The following is a 24,422-nucleotide window of genomic DNA, read 5'->3' as shown; positions in this document are numbered from 1 at the left end:
AAATTAAATACTAATACTCCAAAATTGTTATTTTAATGCTGTTTAAACTATTCTAGATTCTTTCACATTTCATATAGAGTTTAGTATTTTCAAAATCTGAAATGCAAATATGCTGTTATTTTGGTTGGAATTGCTTTAAATCTACAGATTAATTTGTACAGAATCAAAATAATATTAATATTAAATTCTTCAACTTATATATTATCAGTTTTCATTAAGTTCATTCATTTTAAGTTCTGCCACAATATGTTATAATTTTCAGTATAGAGATCTTGCACATGTTTTGGTAAATTTATTTCTGAGAATTTTGCTATTTTTGTGGTATAGTAATTGAATTTTTTAAAATGATATTTTTTATTAATTTTTGTTGCTTGTAGCCAGAAACATAATTGATCTATTTTATATTTATGTTTTGTGAATTTGCTAAATTTACATTTTAGCTCTAATAGCTATTTTGAAAATTCCTTATGAATTTCTCAAAAATAATGTCAGCTGTAAAAAAAACACTTTTTTCTTTTCCAATACTTACAACTTTTGTTTCATTATCTTGATTTCTTGAATTATCTAAATCCTTCATTTAAATATTGAAAATAAGGGGTAAAATGAACATACTAGGCTACATATCATTCTGGTTAAGAGCATTAAGTATCTTACAAGTAATTATAATCTTTGTGCTAAGTCTTAGTTGTAGATTTCATTTTATCCATTAGAGAATATTTTCTTCTATTGTGCTCATAAACTTCTATGACATAAATAGGTGGTTGATTTTGTCAATGCCTTTTTTCTTTAACTGTATTAAGGTGATTATATGTTATTTTCCCCATCTTACATTTTAAAATATGTTCAGCTATGTGAGTGATTTTCAAAACTTCAATTAGTCTTACATTCCTGTAATAAACCATACTTGATCATAATGTAACAACCTTTTTACACATTTGTAGATTTTGTTTGCTAATATTTTGTAAAGGATAATTCACCTGTGATCATGAGGGATGCTAATCTGACTTTTAATCTTTCATAATATATTTTGTCAGATTTTGAGATCATAGATTTGTGATCAGATAAAACAAGCTGAACAGTGTTCCTTGCTCTATTTTCTGAAACTTTTAATTGAATTGCATTTTTAAAAAATGTTTGCTAGAATATTCTGAAGCTTCCCTTATGGAAGGTGTTTGAAAAAATATACATACGTATGTATATTTTATCTATTTCCTCAATATTCTAGATCTAGATTTTCTCTCTCTCTCCGTAGAGAAATTCTTCCTGACTTTGTATGATTTATACTTTTCAAGAAATTGGTGCAGTTTTTCCGTTATTGAATTTATCAACATTGAGATTGTACGATTGTCTCGTCTTATTATGCCTATATGATTTGTAGCTATAAACCCTCTTTCATTTCTGACATTCCAAATTTGTGTTTCTCTCTTATTTTTTCCACTGATTTTCCTAGGAGTTTATCCATTTTTATTTTTGTCTCTCATTTATTTTATGTTCTTGATTTTGCTTGGTGTAATTAATACAGTCTTGCTATTTTCTAAGTGTGAAACTTAAAGATTTTCAGAGTACTTAAAGCTATAAATTGCCTTTTAGCACTGTTTTAGCTATTTATCATAAATTTTGTTATGTTTTTAAAGTATCAATCAGTTCAAAACATTTATATTCTCCCTTGTTATTTCTTTTTTGACTCATAGGCTGTTTAGAGGAATGTTGCTTGACTTCAAAATATCATAGGGGGTTTTGGGGTATAGTTTAGTATTAATTTTTAATTTCATTTTATTAAGGTCACAATATATGTTCTATAAAATGTCAGTCTTTTGCAAATGCTGTTTGTTTCAAGGCCCAATATAGTCTTTTGTTTAGTGGGCCATTTGCACATGAAAAGAATGTGTGGTTCTCTTTTTTGTATGTAATGAGTACATAATTTTTTGACAGAAAAAATTAAATGATTTCTATATATTTCCAATTTAAAAGATAGGCAGATGACTCAGATAATTATCTTGAAAGAGAAGTTATGAGCTAGAACGGAGATCATTTCCTCAAATAGAGCCCCAGACTACGATCAACAGGCTTAAAATGTCCTGTAGCTATCAGGGGTGAAGAACAGCCCTTTATTATAGTAAGAGTGAGTTTCCACAAGTCAGGACTACAGGAATTTAGCTCTGTGATTTTGGCTAAGTCACCTAATTCCTCCAAAGCTTGATTTTGGGGGATAATACCCCCCATCCAGTAAGCATTCTAACTATTCTTAGAATCAATAAGAGAATGTATATGGACACACTTTGAAAGCTATGTCATATAAAACTCAGGTGGTGACATTATTATACCATAATATCATAGAAATACATAGTTAGTTTTCATCTAATCAATTTTTGATTATTCATCAAGTGCTTTTAACATTGGAAGAATTGCTAAGTCAGAATCTTGTCTTTCACAGTCTTAGATAACCACAGTTCGAAATCAGTCTGAAATTGCCACTAATTACTAAATCAGTGTATTGCTTTTAAGGGTATGCTCTTGGCATTAGAGTGAATTTACAGACAGATCAAAAGTAATTAAACTTGGTAAAATGAGCAAGCAGCACCTAATCATCTATGAAGATTACCTTGCGAATAGATTTTTACTGAGACACCCAAAGCACTGAGCTCTTTAGATTTCATTAATAGAACATGTGGACATCTAAGAAATATACCAATTTGCCAGCAGTATTCATAATTTCTTGCTATAGATATGTTTAGTGTAGCTTTAGCATAAGATATTTTTGGCTGAAGTATTTTATTGTATAGGCAACTTGAAAAATTATAGTAAATATTATAAATGTGAACTTTACTCTTTCAGAATATAATTCCTACAACAAGGTGGGTGATAGATTTGCATTAAGAACAGGGTTACTTTTGTCCTTTTCCATCCTTCTAACAAAAAGGTCAAGTTCCATTTACAGTTGAGCAAATTAGTGATAGTTCATAATAGGTTTTGATACATTTATTCATTACTTATTTTTCTCAGTGAAAAGTAATTGAAGAGCTATTAAGATATGAGATACCTTGATACATTCCATTAGGGAATACAGATGCAAAAAATGAGGGATTATTTTACCTCACATTATATGCCATAATACAGTCACTTAAGTATGGAAAGATGTGTGTGTGTGTGTGTGTGTGTGTGTGTGTGTGTGTGTGTGTGTGCTGCAAAGGTGTCATGATGTTCAAATGTGCTACAGAGGTGTCATGATGTTCAAATGAGCCCTGGACACAGATGGAGTGTGAAACCTCCTGTCTGGGTTATCAACCAGGCTTTTGCAGGAGAAATTTCTTGATCTGGATCTCAAATCCAGCTTTCCAAGTAAGGAATTCAAGACTCTTGGGCTATCTTAGTGAGTTTTGATATAAATAACATTTTGCCAGGGCAGAGAGGGAGAGAGAAGGAAGAAAATAGATTTAATGACATAAATGTGCTGCACCAAGAAATGTGATAGTTAGGTTCACTCCCATTACCTCATCATCTGACATCCCTCAGGAACACCCCCATGACCTAGATCACATCATTTCTGGTTTGTGTGGAAGGGAAGCAAAATACCTGTGGTCCAAATTCCAGTTTCTGAAGTGCTCAATTGTGCTAGTATGTGTCTTGGAGTCCATAAAATACAAATAATATCCTTGTCATGAGTTTATCTTCACTTTTGGAGTATAGAGCATTTTAAAGGATATAACATTTAATTACATGTAGCACCCCAGTTTTTATCTTCCTCCAAACTTTCACAATTAACTTGAGAAAGATATTGAACAATTTGTATTAGTCTACATAAACACAAAAGAGAGGTTGTTTCACTGTGAGTTTCCTTTATTTGGCTGCCCTGCAGTTGGAAAAGAACCAGCAGTAGAGGAGGGACTGTTCAGATGCAGATCTTATTACTTATTAATAATGATAATAATAGCTCATATGTTTACTGTTTCTGTCTTAGTTATCTTTTACTTAATCCTTAAAACAACCTGAGGAATTTGGTACCATTATTATCTTATTTGTCAGATAAGGAAATTTAGGAATAGAGAGATTAAATAATTTGTTCCATGTGTACAGCTGTTACATGGCACAGCCATGATTTAAATCAGGCAGTCTGGTTTAATTCTCCCCCATATCTCATCCCCTCAACCAAAGAATGGTGTATCTTGGAGCTAAACTGGGCTTCAAAGGGCATATCCTGCTTACGCACAAGGATGGAAATGCTCCTTGATTTAATTGATATTTTTCCACTTAAATAATATGATATAGTATGGTTTGGTAACCACACAGAAATTGTTCACAGCCTAATCCTATCATTTGAATAAGTGCTTAGGATCTCTGAATGTACATTTTCTTCTTGTCTTTAAAGTGAAAGTGATGTTTGCCTGTGGGGTTTTTTAAAGGTACAGATTAACCCCTCATAACATACTGAAGATACAGTAATGATAAATGAGGATGATGATAGTAAAAAGACATACACAGGAGGGACTAATTATTCTCACAGAAATCTGGGACCTCTATGTTGGCACAGAACATTGAGGTGGTAATATGTTCAACCTAGTGGGACAGAAAACATAGGAAACATTATAACCAGTAGCGACTTTTGCTCCAGAATAGTGGTGTTCCTCAGTGTCTTTCCATTATGCACTTAACTCTCTAGCAATACTTACAACAGATGTCAAAATTGCTACAGGATTTCCTTTCAGAATCCCTTTTAATCTCAAAGGACTTCCCAATTCTGGAAAATTACAGACATTGACTACAGAGACTCAAATAAAAGTCAAATTATTTAAGGATAGAGTCAGGGGGTGTGGCCAGGAGCAGCTGCTGGAGCCACCTGTGTGCCTGGCAGTCAGGCTCCTGGTCCCCAGCATCCTGCCAGCCCTGCCCTGGCCAGACCGCCCAGGCCTCTGACCAGCCACAGGCACTGGTGCTCCTGCCTGCTCCAGACTTCCCCATGGACGCTCATGTCGGATGGACTGGTGTGCAGCTCCCACCTTCTCTAGGTGGCAGGTGTCAGCATTGAGCAGGCCCAGTGGTGTCCCCCTCAGAGGGCTATAACATTTAATGAAGCAGCACAATGCTGGTCCTCCACGTGGCCCCGTGTGGTTCAGATAGATACCCTGGGTCCCCACAAAATGTGTGACCACTCTCCAACCAGCTTACTGGGTGCCATGGTCTTTCTGCTGACTTGCAATGTCCGCGAGGGCCTGGCTGTCTGCTCCTGTGGCCTTCTGGGGTACACTTGTGTACCTTCAGAGTCGGCTGGCGGGCATTCAGGATGCTTCTAACAGGAGGGAGGAGATGGCCCTTTGTTTATGCCACCAGTCGTCCTCTTCCCACATCTCCAACCATGGTGTCCAGGGTGAACAGGGAACACCAGGCAAGGCTGCCATTGGGCCCCAGGTCTGGCAGTCTGGAGACCCAGAGCTCTGCCTTTCTGAGAGGAGGTGCAGCTGTTAGAGCCCCTCCCTCTTGGCCCTGCACTGCCTCCTGTGGGGTTTCTGCCATGTCCCATGTGGATGAGCAAATGGTCAACTGCTGGAGGACTCTTTTGGCTATAAATCAATTACCCCTAAACTTATCTAATGGATGAACACTCAAGAGCCAATACTCCTTTTAAATGAGAGGGGTGGACCGGTTGGGTCACACTGGCTCCGGCCTCTGACAACATGGATAGCCCAACTCTCCTTTATTTATAGCCACACAGGTAAAGGGTCAAGACCGGGCTGCTTCTGTGATGAGCAGGATGGGGTGAAGTCAGAGCATCCATTTGCTCAGGGAAACTACTACAGAACCAGACAGGGACCACTCCCACACAGCACCACCCCCAGCCATCGGGGACCATCCACGTGGCTGCCAGTTCCTGGGAGTCAGCCTGTATCCCAGGGCTCAGCCTGGTCTGATTCTGCTAGAGAAGGATGGCTCCCCACACCCTCCCACTTCAGAGGAAGGGATCTGGACCCTGCTACGGTCTCTTAGGACCCCAAGCTGTTATTCATGGGTGAGAAAACTGAGGTTAAGGGCAGGAGAGGGATTTCCAAGTCACAGTCAGTCAGGGGCAGAAGTGGGTCCATTGCCCAGCTGCTTTTGGACTCTCATCTCCTGGGGGGCACCAGGAGCCAGGTATCTCCTTCTAGCCTGTCCTGGACCTGAACCCTCCTGGTCATGCAGGCTAGAACTGGTTTCTCATCCTCATCCTGGTTTTGCTATTAACCTCTCCAACCTCGGTTTCTGTCTCTAAGTGGGGATGGTTGTGGCAGGGGCGGGAGGTGAGTGGGTCTGGGCTGGAGTGAGCCTGGTATGCCTTGGGGTGAGATCCATTGCTCATTCTCCTGGACATGGCCCCTACTCCCGAGTGAAGGGGAGCTGCCTGCAACACTGAGGGTTGTGCCTAAGACCATGGCTCTGGGGAGGTGGTCATTTCCCTGCAGCCTGGATACATCCAGTCCACAGCAGAACCTGAGGTGGGGTTGACAGTGGCACTCTTCATCTGAGATGGCTCTGGGGACAGGACACAGGCCACACCTCCACTGGTGCCCCCATACCCAGCAGTGGAGCAGTGGCCCTGTGTCCATGGTCATGGAAACGGGAGCTCTGGGATTGAACAACTACCCAAAGGCAGGAGCCTGTCACCCTGACACTGCTCAGTGGCCACAGCAGCCATCAATCTGTCCAACTTCAGTGAGGATACCACTTCACTCTGAGGTTTTCTTCAGCTTCCTTCCCATAGTTTAGGAGGAGCTCAATCCCAGGTCTTTGGAGATAAAATGGCTCTTCACTTGCACACACACACCTCTCTCCACTCTGTCCAAAGCACATTTTCCTGTACCTTAAACTGGAGATCACACATGAAATAAGGAATTCTTATTAGATGAACTGGAAGTATGTCACCTGAAGTAGGTGGAAAATGAGGTTTGGGTTTTTGTGGCTCAAATGGAAAATCTGAATATTCCAGAACCAAAGGTTTGGATATGAATGTTAGATCTGTTTATACCTAAGGGACCTACAGAAATCCTGGCTCATGACACTGCTCTCAGTTTGGAGCAAGTGGGGTTCATCCTTCTCTAGAATCTCCTCATGGCACCCCAGTGGCTGTTCTCATCATGGTCCTCTGAGAAGCTTGGATGCTAACCCACAGCATCTTGATCAGCTTCCCCTGAGCATCTCCTGTAAACCAGTCCCTGCCATGCCAGGGGGATGGGAAAGTGAGGCACTTCAGTCAGTTTTGGGGTCCTGTGGGGCAGACACTGAGGTGGGTTCAGTTGACAGAGGCCACCACTGCACCCAGTTCCCAGCCTGCATGTAACCTGAGTCGCCCTGAGAAGGCCAGTGCAGATGCTGGTCAGGAAGATACACGTGGTTTGTAGGGCAGGGGTGGCCTCCCCACATCCAGGATGACTGGCTGTGGGAGCTATCTCCCTCTAGTGCACCAGCCAAATCTGTTTCTTGTGGGGTGCAGGTGTGCAGGGGTCTTTTCTGGGTAAGCAAGGGCCAGATCCTTGGTCTGTGTGTGGATGTACCTACAGATGGCCAGAGCCACCTGTGTGTTCCCAAAGATGAGCACATAGACCATAGCCTGGTCCATCTGCGTGTCTGTGCATGCAAACATGGACCCGATCCTGGTCCTTCTGGGTGCACAGTGTCCTTGTGGTGCTGAGCACCTTTGGCAGCACCTTTGGTAGCCATCTTCAATATTAGCAGCTGTGTCCATTGCCCGAGTCCTCTGTCCCATGCCCTGGTGTGTCGTTCATCTCACCAGTGGTACCATAACCTCAGGTGCAGGGCTGGCATTGGAAAGAGTCCAGTGCTCCCTCAGGACCTCCCAAGTGACTGCGCCACTGCTGCTGAGTGCAGGACCTAAGCTCCCTCATTACACTGAACCCTAGGCAAGGCAGCTTCCAAAGCAGAGGCTGTGCACAGGCAAACTTTCAACTGAAGTCATTAAATTCTACTGCAGAGACTTTATCTAAAACTTATACCCCAAATCAGTTGATTTCCAAAAACCAGAGTATTGATGAGAAAGAATGTGGAGAAGTTCTATGACTTGATATACCTACCAGAGACCAGAGCTGGAAGAAGCCAGGACAGACTTGGGACTATGAGGTTGATAGACATCAGCGCTGGCCCTGCAGGGAGGAAAAGCGCAGGCAGAGCTGGCTAGAGCTCAGGACAGTGGGTTCCCCAAAGACCCTGGGGTGAGGTCTCAGACTACAGAGGGAAGTGAGCCTCTCCGGCGGGAGCAGTGTGGACCCTGCTGCACTGGGTTTGTGAGGCAGAGTTGCTGAGTCCTGCAGAGACTGGCAGCTGTGGCTCCTGCCTCCCTCTGCCCCATGAGGGCTGCCCCTGGGCTGTGTGCAGTTCACCCAGGGCACCTGTCCAGCAGGTCCCTCTCACAGCACCAGCGTGGGTGCTGGTATTTGCCATGTGGATGGCTCTGGGGGAAGCCATCTGCCCATCCCCTACTGCCCTTCCTGCCTGGACCCTCTGGATCCCTTGCCTCCAGGTTTGTCCTGATGGGGGATCTGCCATGACCAGGCCTTGCCCATCTGGCCAATCTCTCCCAAGGGCACCATGGCTGCCCTTGGGGAGCTGGCTGTCTGCTGGGTAGTTCACTGGAAAATAACCCATCACTGCAGGGTCTCCTGGAGGAGCCACAGGCCAGGCTGTTCATCTTGGTGTCCCCAACTTGACGACAGATGGAGGGGAATGGTGGGAATCCCCTCCCTGGGGTTCTGTGCCAGGGTTCCCTGCCCTTTCCAACAGGGAGTTGGGTGAGGAGCAGGGGTCGTTGCTCTGACTCTGGGCAGAGTGCTGAGGCCCAGGGCACATACCACAGCCACACCCTTAGCAGGGCAGGGACACTGCTTCTATTCCTCCCTCCCTGACAGAAGATGACTTCTGCCACCCACATGTGCACCCACAGCAGAGACCAGCTGCCCCTGTGGACCACCTGCTGCCCACTTGTGAAGTAGCTGTTGGACAGCCGCCTCCTGGGAGGATCTCTGGGGTCTCCCTGGCCCTTCCCGCTGTCTGAAGCCAGTCCTGAGTGGGGCTGCGTCTTCTGCCAGCCCCAGCTGGGGTAAATTCTGGCATCCCAGCCCCAGGGCAGCCCTGCCCAGCTGGCTAACTCATGCCTGCCTCAACTGCACCATGCCTCACTCCTTGGCCTGTCTCTGGAATCCCGCCAGTCGTGACCCTCCACCCCCAGGGCTCCAGAACTCCAGGCACCAAGGCAAGCCTGACAGACTGCCCTTCGCTCTGGTTCCTCTCTTTCCCTGGCCTAAGCCAGAGCAGCATGTCCACAAGGCTGCCAGTGACGACAGGTTGTAGCCCCCTGTGCTGTAGAAGACAGAGGCAGCTGCTCCTGAGAGGGGGCATCCAGAGCCCTGCTCAGGTCCCCTTTCCTTCCCTTCTGGGGCCGTCCTCCTTGGTGCAGGTAGAATAAATTCACACACAGGTTTTCCAACAAGGCAAGTTTCTCATACTTGCCACCAGATGTCAGTAAAACCCCTCTTAAGATAAATGTGGCACTGGGATGTGTGCCTGCAGAAGCGTCAGAGCTGGCATCTGGCCTCCAGGGAGGCAGAAGCAAGGAGATCATTGATTCTGGGGTTCTGCATTCTGCTGAGAGGTCCCCAGGCCTCCTGGGGAGGGCCTGCAATTTGAGAAGATGCTAACTTCTGATAGGCCTCACTAAGGGTGCCTGTGCAGAAAGTGAGGCCAGCCTCCAGGGGAAGCCACTTTGCCACAGAATGGTATCTGGTTCTGGGTCATGGTTCACTCCTCACAGGACATTCCTGTGCAGCTGTTTCTGCCTGCTCTAGCAGAAGCACGTGGCTGCGCACATTTTGTGATCTTGCTCATGGGCAATGCTGATTCCAGAGGCTCTAGCCTGGGCTGGGGTAGGGATGGCAGCATGGTGGTGAATTCACAGGCTTTGCAGTGCCCAAAGTGGGCGCACATCCTGGTGCCACTCACTAATGATCATTTCCACATCTCTGATGTGGGCTTGGTGGTGCCTCTGCCACAAGAGTACTTTGGAATTTAAACTGGAAAATGTGGTTGCATGAGAAAGAAGTCCTAGGGCTCAGGTGGAAATGTGAGGTGCAAGAGCACTTGTGTACCTGAAGTGAGAGCCCAAGAGAGGACAAGCCAGGGCCAACGGCCCGGAAACAGCCCCACCAGTTAGGCTGCAGCCACACAGCACTGAGTCACCTGCCTGCCTGCTTGTGGATGCTTGGGGGCCCCTGGACGCTTTGGGGCTCTGGAAATCTTGCTCGGTCCTGGTGGACAGGTGAATCTGCAGGTGGATGTGGCTTTCATGAATAAAGAACATACTAGACAAGAAGTGAGATGACCCTGGATCCCAGCCTCGAGATGGTGAAGCAGCAGTGCTGTGCTTGGCCTCACTGTACCTGCTGCAGATCCTGCAGGTCCATGTTAGCCTGTAGTGCCACCTTCATGTGGATGGAGAAGGGCTGTGGCTGCTTGGGGCCAGCAGCTGGCATGGCTGGGACCTGGTCCCATGTGGGCAGAGGCCTCAGGTGCTGCCATCCCGGTCTGTGCGTGGCATCCCGCAAGCTGAAGCAGCGGAGGCTCGGCTTGGAGAAGCCCTGCCCCATCTCTGCGAACTCATGAAATTAGAGCCCTAATCTGAATGCCAAATCAGAACCCAAAATAGCACCTGAACTGGAGTGAGAGTATTTTAGGAACAATATAATCGCACAAAAACATCCCATGCCTTTTTCTCTTGCCTCTCGCTTTACCACTTCACATCTGCAGTGTTTGTGCTGTTGTGACTTCTTTTTATTCTGACGAGGAGGAGCTGTGAGCCTCTTCTGCTTTTCCTGGTGTTACATGAGAAGCTCCACTTGTTTGCTCCCTTGGGTGTTCTGTGGCCTTCCTTCAGGTCAGGCTAGCTCACTCCAACTTCCTGGGAGCTTGGCAATTCTTGCCTCTGGGTGTGTGGTTTGCCTCCTGCAGGGCACCAGGGTTGCCCTTGGACCTTTCCATCAGGAGCAAATGTCTTTTCCCTAAAAAGTAAACAGAAGTAGATTAGGAACACAGAATAAAGCAGCTGTTCTTAAAATGCTCAAGCAGGTACCCCATGACACAGTCTTTCCTCTCCCAGGCAGATGCTCAGGAGAAATGAACACGCATCCACACAAGCTTGGGCATTGCAGCAGCGTGATGCACAAATGCCTAAGTTCCCATTGACCTTGGTGGTATGTACAGGATGGAGTGCTATTTGGCATTTAAAGGAACAGAGTGTGTGCACAAGGGACCACCAGGAATTTTGAAAACGTTGTGGTTAGCAAAGGAAGCCAACCACAGAGGTCACACAGCACCTGATTCTACTGACAGGACATTTGCAGAGGAGGGATGTCTTTGGGGATGGAAAGCAGGTCAGTGGTCACTTGGGGCTGGGTGGGAGGGGCGAGACAAAAGTACAGAGTTCGTCTTTGTAGTGACCCAGTGTTCCAAGATTGACAGGGGTGATGGGGGCACATGTCTGTGAAGACGTTGAAAGCATTAAATTGTGGCTTTAAATGAAGGAATTCATGATATGCAAACCATAGTTCAATAAAGTTGTTAAAAGAAAAATGCAGAGAACTATAGACTAGAGATCCAAAAGGCTCTTAGAAATCAGAGTTGAGAACCTGAATCTACATGTAACATGTTAGAGAACCCGAGAGCTCTTTCCTTACAAAACACCTGGACCTGGTGCTACGATACAGCAAACATTTTAAGTGAAGAGTTAAATTCATTAAAATTGAGAGAAATATCTAAGGACTCAGAAACAAGAAACTGAAAAACCACAATAGTCTATGAATTAATTTTGGCAACTCTGGGTGGCAGTGATTTTAAGGTCTTATTAACCTCCAGATCTGTAGTTTTGATACCTCCCAAATAGAATACATATAGAATATTGAATATGATGCTATTCTTCCCACATCCTCATGTCAGGATCCTTGCTAAAGCTGCATTAGGTAGGATAAAAACATATTCTACAAATAGTCTCCCCACTGGTACTGGGTGGTGAAGAAGTCAGACCAGTGGCTGAGGGAGTTATGTGAGCATTCTGGTCCACCTCTGCTCCTGCACTGGTTTGCATTCAGGCTGCCAGCACAGTGGGGGACCCTCAGTTGAGAAGTCCTCACTCATCCCGCAAGGACACCTCTCTCTGAGCACTGTAGAGGCAGGCCCTAGCCTTGTCCAGAGGGTTGCCCATCATGGATTTCCCACAGATAGAATCCTTCTGAAGATGAGCATTCAATCCCAAATTACAAAACCTAAGAGGAACTGTCATCCCAAGGATAGGGACCTCAGTGAGTCACATGGGAGGAAGACACAGGAGCTCATAGGATAGAATGGGGAGAGATGAAAAGGCTGTGCAGCACTGAGCAAGAGAAAGCCAGGGGGTAGTGAGCGAAAGACACCATGAGGAAAGAACAGCAGGACTTGAGGAGGAACCAAGCAGGGCTTCCAGAATGAAAAGCAGCCTTTAAAGGAGAAAAGCTACTGAACAGGCTAAAAAGCTGGCTGGATGTAACTGAGGAGATCCTGCACTAGCCTCCGAGGGAAATGTCTCAGTGACGAGGCGCGGGGCAGATGGAGCCACAGAGCAGTGCTGGTGGATAGGAGGCTGGGTGGGGAGAGCTTGCCACACACCTGACTCTCCAGGGTGCTTGCCAGGCTTGGGTCAGGTGGTTCCCCTGGGATTGGGAGAGCACCACTGAGCCTACCCCAGACTCTGGGCTCTGGGCTCTGGACTCTTGCTGCAGGACTATCGCCGAGCACAGTCAAAGGTCACGGTGGTCATTCTCCTGCCTGTGAGTGGTATGAGGCTGCGCTCATCAGGGCGAACATTGTGCCATTCAGGGGTGGTTCTTGTCTCCACCCCACAAGCACCAGTCCACACCTTCACTGGTGGGCAGAGCACACACCCTGAAGACGCTTTCTAGAAGAGACTTACCACTAGAAAAGAGGCTATTTACTTATGTTTGGGAAAAAATAGATTTTTTTTGACTCTATATACAAGTGGAGAGAGCATTAATGTCAACAGTGAAGAAAATCTGAGGCCCCTCTGCCCGCACTGGTACTGGGCATTGAAACCAGGGGTGCTCTACCACTGATGTGCACCCCAGCCCTTTTTACTTCCTATTTTGAGACAGGATCTCTCCAAGTTGCCCAGGTTGGCCTTGAATTTGCCATCCTCCTGCCTCAGCCTCCCAAGGGCTGTGTGACAGACATGAGACACTGTGCCTGGACCCTGCATTTTCTTTTTTACCAGGATCTCCCCTTCTGTCCATGGGTGCTTTAGCAGTGTTCTCTCCCCACTTTCCTGGTTCCACACTCCCTGCCCAGGCCTGTACGGTGTTATTTTAAAGACTCACAATGAAGGAGAAGAATCCATTGAAATCAACTTTGGATTGGAATGGAAGTGTTGGGGATGTAAATCATGTGTCTCTTTTTTGACTCAGACAACAGAATGGGGGATGTAGGGAGGGCTTTTGGAGGCTTCTCTGGGTTTGGGACATATGGGGACTGTACAAACACCACTTGCAGACCACTGTACCCTGCACTCAGCTGCTGGGAAGACGTGTGTCACAGTGATGCACATGGCCTCATAGGTGGGTCTGAGTGATAGGGCTGGTAGACAGTCACAGGAGGGAGGCTGGGTTGGGCTCTGTGAGCAGGAGCCGATTCCCTCTGAAGCTGAGTGAATACCCACTGGGACATTCAGCACTGAAACCCCAGCAGGATCCAGGGTGTAAAAAGGGCAGCTATTTAAATATGAGTTCATGCAGTAATCTAGGATCACTCTCAGAGTCTGGACCCTAGAAGGCAATTGCTCCAGGGATGTCCAGTGAAAGCTCTGGCTGCCCCCTATCTCAGGCACAGACCCAAGGATGGATCAGAATTCATGGTGGTGGGAACAGACACAGCAAACTCTATTTTGTTGGTAGTTTCCAGGTGGCTGTTTCGTATCAACCCAAGGTAACTGGCTAAAGAGAGACCTGGCAAGTGACTCCCACCTGGGCTGCCTGTTGAGGTCAGGACTTTGTCTGCTTGTTTCAGGCCTTGGCTTGCCAAGTTCAGGATGGCATGATGCACAGACCATGTGATCAACTGGTCTATGTTTTTCCTTGGATTTAGATGTTGGACTTTTATTGGACATTGTAAAAGCTAACGTAAACCTAAACTTCTTTCTAAAAGCTTGGTGCACCCCTCTAAAACCTCAAGAAGTCTACCTTTACCACATTGTCAGGTAAAAAATTATGGAAGTTTAGGATATCCTCAAAGGTCGTGGATTTCGAGGGTTGTGTGGGCTTGGGACCAGGGTCTGTGACCTGCACTGTGATGGGAGCTCCTGACTGTGCTTTCTACACTGCAAGCCCTTATTCAATGCAGATGGTCCCTGTGGGAGGCCAGTGCTGTCCATTGGGGTTTCCCTGGGCAGTGTCCCTGGGCCTGGGGAAGAGCATCACCACTACCTCTGGGCCACCTCAGGCAGCTTTTGTGACTTGCCACACTCATCTTCCTCCCCAGTAAACAGGATCCTGTTCCCCACTGCTGTAGAATTCAGTGAGATGCCACAAGAGAAAATCCTGAGTGTTTGGTAAGTGCTGGCGGTGAGCCACAGTCAGCATCAGGCCAGGGAGCTGAAGGTCAGCTTGGGTTCCTGGGTTACCACTGCCTGGCATAAGTAATGGCAGTCTCAGGCTTGGGAGGCCCATGACTGCACATACTCTTTAGGAAAAGCCCATGACCACTGGTGACCAGAGAGGGAAGGAGGGTGGTGACATGTTGGGACAAGGGTGCAGCCAGCACCTCCATCTTTGACTTCCCACTGGTAGACATGCTGGCCGCTGTGAGGAAGAAATCCTGGAGCCCTCCTTAACCCTGTGGGAGGGACAGGCACTGGCTGCATGCTAGAGCCAGAGGGGAGCCACCAAGTGGGTCCCGGATGCAGTACCTGCAGTGGGGGTCTGCCTTGGGGCTGTGGTGCAGCCTCATCTTTGTCTTTGGAGGAAGCTGTGGAAGGAAGCCCCATGGATGGAGGGAGGGTTTACAGAAAAAGGCTGTCCTTGGTCATCTGGATCAGAGTGGGACCTGAGCAAGCCCACCTTGTACTTGGGAATATGCCTTATTTGGAAATAGGGTCTTTGCAGATGTGATCACTGAGGTCGACCCTAATCCAATATGACAGGTATCCTTATGAGAGGGAAACTTGGACCAAAATCCACAGAGGGAAGATGAGGGATGCTGAGGCCACTTGGAGTCAGGGCACGGGGGGTACTGGACTCTTCCTCAGGGTCCCAGAGCACCAGCCAGCTGTGACCTTGGAGTTCTGACCCAGAACTGTGAAGGGATGCTTTTCTGTTGTTTGTGGCCACTCATATTTTGGACTTTTGTCGCAGTGGTCCCAGGAGACAATAGCCCCAAGGCAAGCATGCGACCTCCTCCAGACCCCAGGACTCAGCTCCAGCAGGAGGGGCACAGTGTGCCCAGCATAATCTCTGGGAGAAGTTTCCAGAGGCCAAGGGGCTTGAGCAGCAGGGACTCCCATGTCAGGCAGAGCCAAGCACAGGCGGGTTCCTCAGACCAGTGTCACTTGAGGGCAACATGTCACTGAGTGAAAATCCCAGAGAGACAGTGAGATGACTTGTGTTCTCTCTGTCCACACTGCCTTTGAACTCTGGTATGTTAGTTACACATCAGAACATGTCACCTGGGCCAGGCCACTCTGCTGGGCTCCGCTGCGAGTCAGCAGTGCCCGTCTCCTTGGACAGCGTAGCTCTAGAGCTCAGGTCCTGCCTGATGGCTGAAACCTCTGTCCGGGGAAGCTCCTGAGTGAGGGTCGGGTAATCAGCCTTCACAGATCCGTCTGGTGACTTGCCATTGACATCAGCAGCAGTGCTCTGTGGAGATGCTGAGGAGGCAGGAAGCAAAGTGAGGGGCCGTGACCTATACTCGGCCTGGGTAGGGGGCTGACTCAGAAGGCCACACGGCCGCAGAGTACCCCAAGCCGTGAGGGTCTGAAGGAGGAGGACAGTCCCCTGGGGTGCTTCTGCCCTCTGCAGACTTCAGCTGGGTGGTGAGAACAGGCTGGTCAGTCCTGTGGTCCCTAAGGGCACATGGCACCCTGATGCTGTGGAGTCTGGGAGTGTGAGATGACTTCCTACCTGTAAGTAAGAGAAGTGCCCAGCAAGCTCTCCCTGACATGGAGCAACTGCCCTGCTCCTGTGTCGGCAAGCCCTTGGCCACTCTTGCTGGTGGTCTGTGGGCTCCCAGCCCAGCTTTGTGTTTCTTCTCTTGCCTCCCAGGTGCTGTGTGCACCGCCTTCCCCACGGCACATCTGTATCACTGCCACTGCTGTTGTCAGCTTCAGACTCCCCTTCACCTTGACCTTGGCTCAGCTGTTTACTGGCCTGTGTGGAGCCCTTGTCTCAGGGGAGTGAACTCACCCCAACCCGTGCACACACTGCTGAGCCAAAAGCTGTCTGCAGCCTGCAGTGCAGACTGGGCTGTTTGCCATGAAGAGTCCCACAGGGCTAATGGGGTATTTTTCCCTGGGTTATTACCCAGCAGGTTGCCACCTGCTTTCTACACTGCAGGCTACCCATGTGGTCAGTTGATAAGTGACAGGTAAGCTTGTTAATTGAGTTCTTGGGGGAAACAACTTTTTGAAGATCCCAACTGGGGAGAGATGGGCCACTTGCCTTGTAACCACACATTTGTTTTGGTTTTGAGTTCAGAGGGGAAGGAGATGGTGATGCCCTCATGGGCTTGAACTTCCCATTGTGAATCCTGCATCAAAGCACAGGCTGAGCCTCTAGCAGCAGTTCCCAGCAGCCTGAGTGTCATGTGGGTGGCAGTGGCCCGGGGCAAGCGGGCAGTGGGCAAAGGCAGCTCAGGTGAGACCTGTGTGGACTCCCTCCCTACCCTAGTGTTTCTGAACATGTTCATTCAGCACTTTTGAGGACCTACTGTGTACTTGGGCAGATGCATCTGCTTTGTGAGTGTGTTCTTTTCCCTTTGTAATCAAGTCATAATTTAAACAAACATTAGGAAGTTACTGTTTACCAAAAGAACCAGTACTGGCTCTTTCTGTGTGCACACGTAGTCAACTCCTCACGAGATTTCAGATTCTGGTTTTTAGCAGGTTGCATATTCATTGCAGCACCACCTCCTCCCATTGCCCTGTGGATATGTGTTATTCTCTGAACATAAACATACAATAATGCCATGTGTTTAGGAATGAGCGAACAACGGGAGTTGAGTGGAGCAGGCTGTCATATGACCAGGAGCCTCCACATCGCAAGGTATTTGAAATGATGGTTTAATAGGCAGTGCCTGAGCTGAGGGGGCTGATGCAGGCAAAGGCTCCTCTTCTGCATTTCCTGGCTCCTTTGTGTGGAAATTAGTAAGTGTACTATCACAGAAAATGGCATTTTGAATTTAATTTGCATTCTTCCTATGCCCCTGTGCCCAAAAGATAAATGGGGAAGAGAGCATCTTGGGAGTCCAGTTTCAGAGTAGACAGAGTGGGCTTCAGAGCAGAAGCCGTCCTGCTGCCTGAGCTGCTGGCCAGGGCAGGAGGCAGGAGTGCACAGGCTAAGCCGCCAGGTCTCACCAGGCCTGCCACGCATGACTGCAGACTCTGAGTGGGAGCTTGCAATCCACCCCGAGGTTGACGCTCAAAGGAATGGTGTCAGGGTGGCCATGGAGCCTGTGAGGGGGCTGGGACCTCACGGGGGCAGAGCGGGAGAGAAGACATCCCACCTTGAGAAGCATACTCTGGGGTGGCCCCTGCAAGGCTGGGCTGAGGCAGCAAGGACGCCCAGCTCCACGTCACAGAGACTCAAGGTTTACAGTCTTGTTAGCACAAGACAGCGGCCATGGCATATTCGACCTGTCAAATTTTATTCATTAAAGCAATCTGTCCTGGCCTGCCAGCCCCCAGCCAAGCCCTCATTGTGCTGTTTTGGGAATGCTGGTGGCCTCCCTGCTTCTGTCTGTCCTTATCCATGTGGTCATTGTGAACACTTTTGCCTCTTGCCAACCTGGCTCTGGTCCCCGCAGGGCTGGCCTCACCTCTGAAACCAAATGCAGATTCATGGCCCAGCACAGGGGTGCTGGCCAGCCTCAGATTCCAGAGTGGACTGTCACACTCCTGGCTCACCTGGTCATAGACTATGGCCGGCCTGGCCTCTGCTGGCTGCTGGGCTGGTGGTGCCACAGGGCCTCCCTTGACTTCACAGCCTGTCTCCACCAGCCTTTCTTGTCTGTCTTCCATATCTCAGCTCAGGACCCTGGGGCAAGGGACCCTCTGCCTGCTGACTAGTCCCAAGTTGGGAGCTCAGGCAGAGCTGCCATTGAGTCTGCCTCTGTGGTTTCTTGGAGGCTGTCTTTGGACCTACCACCTAACCCAGTCAAACTCAGTGTCTTCAGCAGTATGACAGGGGGTTGGCAGCTCTCAGGTACTCTGCAAGAACTCAGTGAGCTCTCTCCTTGAGTAGTTAGAATTTTCAGAGTACCTACAGGGGCCAGGCACTCCTCTTGGCTCTGGGTGTGAGGGAATGAGCCAGCTCAGTCCACCAGGAGAGGAGGACAGTGTGACACACCTGCTCCCTGGGGCACACTTCCACAGGGCTCCTTTCCCACTCATGGCTGACTTGTCACTAGTCTGAGCCTCGGGCAGCAGCTCCCCCAGACTGTCTGGGCAGCTAGACCAGCTGTGAAGCCCAGGGGGTGTCTTCCACTCATGGGAGGCACCTCAGGGAAGCGTCCCCTTCACTGCCCTGCTTCTCACAGAGCCTGTTGAATGAGGGGTGTGAGGCGAGAGACAGAGGGCGTGGCCACCACTGTGGATGTTTCTGTGGGAGGCAGGCGGCCCGTCCACACCGGGCTTTGTTGGGTAAGAGTTTTGGACACAGTGTGATGCTAAATAAAAGGTGCCATTATGATATGTTGTAAGAGCCGAGCTCTTGATACACACAAAGTAAAGGTTAAGAGCATAAATCAGGAGACCAGCAACAACAGATTCTGACTATGTGTTTGCCTACTTACATTTTGTCACGTAGCTGATTTTTAATCCTTTTGTACAAAAAAAAAATTTCAAAGGAAGGGCCATACCCAGTTCTTTCTTTTTCCTCCCTCCCTCTGTCTTAATGAATTCTCACTATAGGAGGAAAACTAACTTTTAAAAATTTCTTGAATTCTACACACCTAATCTTCAGTCTTTGCATTAATTTACATTTTTCTTTTCATTTGACTTCAGTGACAGCTAAATTACACACCCTTAATTGAATTAACACAAATTAGACCTGAAAGGCGTTGTGAATGGAGACTTGGGATGATTCTCGAGAGCTTTCTTACCTGAGTCTCGAGAAGGCAGTCTCTCTCCTTGGGGGCCTGTCTTCTCTTGGTGGGTGGGGGCAGGTGATCTCTGCTTCCATCCTTTTTATTGCAAAGTCAGGTGTCAAACAGGTGACACCGGGGCTGGTCCTGGGGACAAGCCTGGGTCTGGGATGAGGAGCTGCTGGTGGGTGACCCAGGCTCCTGGCAGGCCAAGGTCCACCTTTTGCTGAAGTTAACTTATCAGTTCACCTTAGAAGACAGCGTGGGATGTGGAGGGCAGAGATGTGTTTGGTGAATGCTGGCATCTGAGGGCTGGAACCGGTCCTGATGGATATGGGGCCCAGGTCTGTCCCTCCGTCCACAGCCCTGCCACAAGACTCCATGCTGCCTGCAAGGACTGACCTCCACCACAGTGCCTTCCTGCCCTGGGGGAACCCAGGCTATGCTTCAATGGCCACACCTGTGAGCAGCTGGGTCCTTCAGTGAAGCAGGGTCCCTCTCCTTGGAGCCCCACCCTGGTCTTGCCCCACCTCAGAAACCCTGAGTCTGCTTCCACACTAGCACATCGTCTGGTCTGAGGCAGCCCCCCGGGAATTGGGACTGAAGCTCCAGGTTCTCAGGGGTCCCTCCAGTGCTGTGGATCATGTCTTCTGTCAGTATGGTCCATCTTTTCACCTGGGGACACTGTTAGCTTCTTGAAGACTGAAAAGTGGTATCCACTGGGACTACTTAGAAATGCACACTGTCCAGTTCCTCCAAGACCTACGAACCAGGTCAGCTGTGTTCTAACAGGATTCCAGATGATTCCAAGACCTGGCTTTCATTTCCCTGTGGGACCATGTGAAGGCATCATGGAGAGCTCCGTGGGCCCTCCTCCCTGGCAGCAGACCCCTTTGCTCTTATGCAGAATGGTCCTTATCTCCAGGTATGCCTTGATCCATCATGCAGGGTGTGCTGAGGCCTGTGGAGACAGCCCCAAGTGGGCTTCTCCTGACAGCTTCTGGGTGCTGGGGTGGTCCCAGGTGTCTGAGTTGTTCTCGCCCATAGCGCCAAGGTGGGACCCCATCCCTGCTGGTCCTCAGCTGCCTCTGGAGCATGTACCCTTGACCACCAGCAGCCACCTCAGAAGGATACTTGCCAGGAACCATCCTGCCTTGGTTTCAAGGACAGAGGAGCCTTGGGTTTTTCTCCTGCTGGATGGTGAAGAGAGAAGTCACAGCTGCACCTCTGTCCCTTTGCTTGCCTGGGGGGCTTGGAGGGAGGGTGTGTCACTGCCTGGCTGCTGTTCTTTCTGGTATTTCTGAGCCATCAGGGCCACCAAGAAGTGACTGCTGTGTAAGTGTGTGCAGTGTGGGTCATGACTGCAGCACCAGGGTCCCTGGTCCTCACTCGCCAGGCTAGTGGAAGAACAGGAGGTGGCTCAGGGTGGTGGGCAGCAGGCTCTGTCCTCCTGTCTCGGCCTGGAGGCCATGCCTCACCCAGAGAAGGTCCTGGAAACAGGTCGAGCAGTCATCAGACCCATGCAATGGGAGCACCCCATAAATCCCTGAAAATGGAAGCCCAGTGAGACGGCCCCTGGGGAGACTTGTCTTCTGTGCAGAGGCCCATTTTCTTATTAATCTCAGAAAGAATGCTCCACGAGGTTCACTCCCAGCTACAAAGGGCCACCTATGGATCGGTATCGATGATGACTTCTGAGGTTGAAATTAGTGTTCAGCTCCACTAGAAAACTCAATTTTCTTTTTCACTTTTTTCTTTGAGGGGCCTAAGATTGAATGGAATCAGTCATGGTGGGACCCAAGCAGAGCTGCTGCATGGGGCAGTTACCAGGAGGGGAACCTCCGGCCTGGGTGTGACATTCGCCAGGAGGCCAGAGCCTAGGTGAGACTCCAGCGCCCTGCTTGGTAGCTGCACAGAGCTGATAGACACATTAATCATGCACGTTGTGTCAGAGTATGCATACTCTATATGTGACTCTTACATGTTGACGACACCTCAATAAAGCTATCTTGAAAAGGATAGTCTGCGAGGGCAGGGATGGGGAACTGTTTTATTCAGAGAAGAGGTGACTAAACCACAGCAGGACCTGATTCAAAAGGGGCCCTCACTGGGGTTCATCTGGCCAGAGGTCAGGACAGTGAGAGCTCCTCTGAGGAGGGCAGCTCTGAGTTTGAGACCTTGATACACATGACACAAAGTCCTCATCAGAAGGCCATGCACACTGTTTCTGTCTCTCTCAAGAAGTCAGCAAGGTAATCATGGAGCCCCGGCCAGGTCCCTGTGTGGGGACGGCATAAATCTCCATGGGCACGTCAGGTGGACAATGGTCACTCCTTCTCCATCAGGATGGCCCATGTCTGAACTATTTATTAACTGGAATGTGAATGGGAAATGAAGGGCCAATTTATTTGTTGCCTGGGGGGATGGATTATGATTGCCAGGAGCATCGATTTCCTCCCTTCCTTTCTTCTAGGTTGGGACATCATGCAGGGAACTGCAGTCGCATGGGGTGTCCTTATCAGATCTTAGATACCACCTCAGACTGGCAGTCATTAACCTTGCATATTATCTGATTTTAGTGATTAGTACCAGGCACATAAAACCACATTGATGGCCAGTCTTGGGGCAGAATGGGAAGCGGAGTTGCTGCAGGCTGGATTTTGCTGACTTGGTGATACTAATGATAGTATTATGCTGGTGCCATGCAATTGCTAATTTGTCATTTCTCTCATGGTGCCATCAGTGATGTGGTCCTAATGAGCAAAGCATCCAATTGCGTGGGGCTGCTTTCTGGGCTGCATGGCGAGGCAAGGGCATTGGGATGTCCTCCATCCACCAGTTCACCCCTCTCCACTCTGTGCAGGCCGTCACAAGGGTGGTTGCTCATGTACCTTGACGCCTGGTGCTTTCAGTCTCTTACTTGGCCTTCCTGTCTGGTTTCTGTCTCCACCAGGTGAGCTGGTGGAGTTGTGTGGTGACATCTGCGCTCGGGTTGAGGGGCCCAGAATTTTGCCACCCCACCTGCCAGGAGGGCCAGGTTGAGAACCCTGAGAGTTTGGTCACAGGGTGGTGAGGTGACAACACGGTCTTCCATTGTTGGGTGTGTGGGGTGGGGCTGTCCTTGAGTTGGTGACATCTTACTCCTTGCTTCCATTAGGGTTAAAAAAGGGTGACAGTCAACCTGTCCTGTCTCATCTACTGACTGTAAGGCTTCTGTAAAGGAAAGCCTCCTGAATCTTCCAAGAGTTCTCCTGACTCTCTTTTGCCATGCAGGCCATATCTCCAAGACTGGTTCTTACACCAAGAGGGGGTATGAGAATCCTTTGTCAGGTCACCTGCTTCTCATGTTGACTGAGAACAGGGTCCGCCCTGCCATGGGATAGAAGTCACTCTTTCTCCTTGCCTGCCAGGTAATTTCTAACAGAAACAGGTGATGTCTACAGAGTCAGCTATGCAACAATTAAATCTTTAACAACACAAGTTAGCAAAGCACTTGTCTGACAGCATGGGGTCACCACTGTGTGGCTGATGGTAGAACTCTCAGCCAGTGGGGAGGTGAAGCCTGATGTTCTGAGACCTGCTGGGGAGGGTCAGAGAGGGCAGCCTGCAGCCTGGGTGCAGAACTTGCACTAGTCTGGTGTGGAGACCAGGGTGTTTGAGAGCACTGATTCTGGAGTAGACTGGGCTGCCTGTGATCTGTCTCTCCAAGCAACCCTCCTTCACCCCTGGGCCATGTTTCCTCATTTAGGAAATGGGGTAATGCTCATGTCCTCCCCTGAGGGATTTGTGCAGATTCTGTGACCTGGGTGAGGCTCTGCCCAGTGCCCTGCCCTTGGTATGAGCAGTGACAGCCTCGGTGACCTGGGAGGAGGGTCAGCAATAGGAGGCATCCTGATTTCCCCACTGGTTCTGGCCTTCCATGATCCTGACCCAAGTATGCTAAATTGAAGGTGCAGGACTTGAGGAGGCCCTCAGGGCTGCCAGGACTCCTAGTGGCAAGAAGCTCAGGAGGGACCCAAGAGGCCAGAGTAGGAGAGTAGGACTCTCAGAAGGCTGCTGACATGGAAGTAGACACAGATCTGCATGGGTTAGTGAACTCGACCTTGGGAACCACACCTGATTCCCCATGTGCTGTGAGGTCTCCATTCTCATGTATAGAGGAAGCATCCACCCAGGACAGCTGGCTGCAGCCTCCCTGGGAGATATCAGGGTCAGAGCCTCCATTCAGGTGTCCTCAGTCACACCCAGAACCCTTTTTTGTACTCATTTCCTCCCCAGACATGCTGTTGCCACCTGTGTCTCTGTGGTCCTCTACTTAGGAATGCAGTCTTCTGTGAGGTCCCAGTGGCTGCTGGCCTCCTTCCTGGCTGCACCAGGGAGCCTTAGAACCAGGCCTGACTGGTGGGTGGTGCGTGGGGCAAGCCAGTCCTGTGAGCTCCCTGCCCACCTTCGGTGAGTCCCTGGATTCCTGTGTGGCCCACAGGAGCTACACTCCCCTCCCCAGCTTCTTCACAGCAAGGCACAGTTCTTCAAATTGCTCTCCAATGCATCCACAGAAGTTCAAGATTTTTGGAAGTACAGGAGGTGTTAGTTTTAGAGAACATGCTAAGCTCACAGTTATCATTCACTAATTTGCTTTTTAACGGTAGGCATGCTTGCATCAATGAGGTGCTATTTTAGTCAAGATTGTGTGGCTATGATCAATGCTCCCAACAAGAACAATTAGAGGAGGAAGTTTATTTTGGCTCACAGTTTCAGAGGGCTCAGTCCATAAATGGCTGACTCCATTGCTCTGGGCCTGAAATGAGGCAGAAATCATGGCAGGAGAGAATGCTGGAGGAAAGAAGCTCTGATTATGGAACCAGGGAGCAAAGAGAGAGAGTGTGTGCCACTCACCAGGGACAAAATATAAACCCTCAGCTCACAGCCCCATGACCTACTTCCTCCAGCTGCACACTGCCGACCTGCAGTTACCACCCAGTCAGTCCACAGCAGAGCATCAATGTGCTGATGGGGACACAGCTCATAAGCTACCTCTGAACTGTCTTGCCTTG

The 24,422-nt window shown here is 48.8% G+C and overlaps 1 pseudogene; it reads left to right on the top strand.

Moving 5' to 3' along the window:
- The window catches only part of LOC124973755 (probable RNA-binding protein 19), a 554,767-nt pseudogene that overhangs the window by 130,637 nt on the left and 399,708 nt on the right, over nucleotides 1-24,422 (top strand).

This window comes from Sciurus carolinensis, unplaced genomic scaffold (genome assembly GCF_902686445.1).
Source record: "Sciurus carolinensis unplaced genomic scaffold, mSciCar1.2, whole genome shotgun sequence".
Classification (NCBI taxonomy): Eukaryota; Metazoa; Chordata; class Mammalia; order Rodentia; family Sciuridae; genus Sciurus; species Sciurus carolinensis.
The sequence above is the reverse complement of the archived record's forward strand: the minus strand, read 5'-3'. Positions and strand labels throughout refer to the sequence as shown.